A 3,776-nucleotide genomic window follows, 5' to 3' on the forward strand; every position below is an offset into this window, starting at 1 on the left:
TCGTTATAACGACATAATATCTCGTTATTTCAACATAATAAGTCGTTATAACTACATAATATCTCGTTATTTCAACATAATAAGTCGTTATAACGACATAATATCTCGTTATTTCAACATAATAAGTCGTTATAACGACATAATATATCGTTATTTCAAGATATTAAGTCGTTATAACGACATAATATCTCGTTATTTCAAGATATTAAGTCGTTATAACGACATAATATCTCGTTATTTCAACATAATATCTCGTTATAACGACATAATATCTCGTTATTTCAACATAATAAGTCGTTATAACGACATAATAAGTCGTTATAACGACATAATATCTCGTTATTTCAACATAATAAGTCGTTATTTCAACATAATAAGTCGTTATAACGACATAATATCTCGTTATTTCAACATAATAAGTCGTTATAACTACATAATATCTCGTTATTTCAACATAATAAGTCGTTATAACGACATAATATCTCGTTATTTCAACATAATAAGTCGTTATAACGACATAATATATCGTTATTTCAAGATATTAAGTCGTTATAACGACATAATATCTCGTTATTTCAAGATATTAAGTCGTTATAACGACATAATATCTCGTTATTTCAACATAATATCTCGTTATAACGACATAATATCTCGTTATTTCAACATAATAAGTCGTTATAACGACATAATAAGTCGTTATTTCAACATAATAACTCTTCATTATCTATCAACTATGATAAAGGAGGCTTGCCTATCAACGTCCCCAGTGGCGCAACGCTAAAGTATTGAACCGCCAGTCTAGCTTTTACTGCGATCGCCGCGGTTTCGAATCCGCCTTTTGCCGAGTTCGTTCTTCTCTAGTTTCACATCACATATCAAAAAGACATTCATTTTCAATAAAAATTAAAACAATGTTATAAAAGTGCAAATAACCTGCCTAACGAGTGTTTAATAACATTAAAAGTATTTATTGGGCAGGGTTAGCAGCATGTTCGATATTACCCACTAGAGGGCAGAATAAGACAGGGAATCAATTAAAGAACGCAATAGTTATGTTGAACTACTGTTACAATTTGGTGCTCCAAAATCCCAGAGGTTTATCATGGGAATTTGCGTTCATCCCAGGCTAACCTTCATTGAGGTTAAATTTATTAGACCATAGTAAATAAAACAATTTACAGTGCAAATGTCAGGGGTGTCAAACTTACAGCCCGGTGTCCAATCTGATTTGAACTATAATAAACATAGAGATGCACTAGTCCAGGGGCCAAAAACGTTTTTAAGCGGGGTTTTTTTAATTATTATTCTGGGTTTGCAAACAAACTGCTTTGTAATATTTTCTAAAGATATAAAAATCAAAATAGGTGCTAATATATTGAAATAATAGGACACGGAGTGTCTATTTACAGTAAGTGCAAATAGCGTCCCTTGTTGACAAACACTCTTTACAGTATAGCTCCAATGTCTGGTTGGGCCACTGAAGTTTAAAAAGGGACAGTTGTAATTCGATGTATTCAGTGGCGTAACAATAGCATGTAGGGTTTCAGATTTTGGCTTTTACAGCGATCGCTGCAGGGTCGAATCAGCATTTTGCAGAGCTCACCCAATAATAGAGCTCACTCCTATTTTCTCATCATATACATTTTCAATAAAATGAAAATAATGTTCAAAAAGTGGAAATAAAATGTGAACAAGTGTTTAATAATATTAAAAGTGTTCATTGAGTAGGGTTGGTGGAAAGTGGAGGGTTTTTTTTCTCCCAATAATGCAGCATCCATTTAATAATTTTAATAAATATAATCACTCTATATGATATTATTGCATCCTGTACAAAAATACTGAGGTATAAATAGTATCTGCCAATACCAGCCTACAGCATCTAAATACTATTTACACTTCTTGCAAAGAACTGATAAGCTACTTTTACATGGTGTCAATAGAATATATCGCTATTTTCACCTAGTATAAATAGCATATAGTGAAAATGCTGCTATTGTCATTTAGTATAAATAGGATGTCTAATAAATTTATGGTCTAATAAATTTAACCTCAATAAAGGTTAGCCTGGGATGAACGCAAATTCCCATGATAAACCTCTGGGATTTTGGAGCACCAAATTGTAACAGTAGTTCAACATAACTATTGCGCTGTTTAATTGATTCCCTGTCTTATTCTGCCCTCTAGTGGGTAATATCGAACATGCTGCTAATCCTGCCCAATAAATACTTTGAATTTTATTAAACACTCGTTAGGCAGGTTATTTGCACTTTTATAACATTGCTTTAATTTCTATTGAAAATAAATGCCTTTTTTGATATGTGAAGTGAAACTAGAGAAGAACAAACTCGGCAAAAGGCGGATTCGAAACCGCGGCGATCGCAGTAAAAGCTAGACTGGCGGTCCAATATTTTAACATTGCGCCACTGGGGACGTTATGACGGGAACGTCCTTTATCATACTTGATAGATAATAAAGAGTTATTATGTTGAAATAACGACTTATTATGTCGTTATAACGACTTATTATGTTGAAATAACGAGATATTATGTTGAAATAACGAGATATTATGTCGTTATAACGAGATATTATGTCGTTATAACGAGATATTATGTCGTTATAACGACTTAATATCTTGAAATAACGAGATATTATGTCGTTATAACGACTTATTATGTTGAAATAACGAGATATTATGTCGTTATAACGACTTATTATGTTGAAATAACGAGATATTATGTCGTTATAACGACTTAATATCTTGAAATAACGAGATATTATGTCGTTATAACGACTTATTATGTTGAAATAACGAGATATTATGTCGTTATAACGACTTAATATCTTGAAATAACGAGATATTATGTCGTTATAACGACTTATTATGTTGAAATAACGAGATATTATGTCGTTATAACGACTTAATATCTTGAAATAACGCGATATTATGTCGTTATAACGACTTATTATGTTGAAATAACGAGATAACTTTTCGATTTTTTTTTTTCCTCCCTACCAAGTTTTTTTTTTTTTTTTCACCATGCGGTTCAGGGCTTCCGTAAAATAGTCTTTTATCAGTTAGTAAAGACAGTTTCAAGTAATACTGCAAAAATGTATAAAACAAAACATCCTCTTTAGCACCTTTAAGTACGTGACGGTGAGAAAACATGTCAGAGTCATTGGATGCAGAGTCTGCCCTAGTGGAAAAAAAAAACCTACTAAAATGTATTTAAAATAGGCCTACATTTATACTAAACTTTAGTATACTTTATTATACTTTTAATACTAAAAGTACAATTGCAGGGTATTTATTAAGTACATAAATGATAATGACAATAATAATAATAATAATGTATGTTCTTCTAAATATATACTGAGAATATCCTATATTTTCATATTAATGTTAATTAATATGTTAGTGCTGCTTGTGTGGAGTTAAGGGTAGGCATGATAAGCTTTAGCTTCAGCCTACACCTTTTGGTCAATTAGAGTGTAAACATCTTGTTTTTTATTTTCTTTTTTTCCTTTTTTGAATCATCTTGTAATTATTTTAATTTGTAAGGTTATGTATGTGTACATGCATGTGCACAATTGCACATTTTATGTTTTATGTTTTCCTGAGCAAAATGATGCAAAGGGAATTTTGCTTGTTGACCAAAAAACAATAAATAAATAAATAAAATAAAATAAAATAAATGCATTTGTAGTATACTTAGCATAAAATAAATGTATTTCAAATACATTTTAGTATATTTATTTTTCACTGGGGTATATAAGTC

The sequence above is a fragment of the Megalobrama amblycephala genome, linkage group LG20, assembly GCF_018812025.1.
Source record: "Megalobrama amblycephala isolate DHTTF-2021 linkage group LG20, ASM1881202v1, whole genome shotgun sequence".
In the NCBI taxonomy this organism is placed as follows: Eukaryota; Metazoa; Chordata; class Actinopteri; order Cypriniformes; family Xenocyprididae; genus Megalobrama; species Megalobrama amblycephala.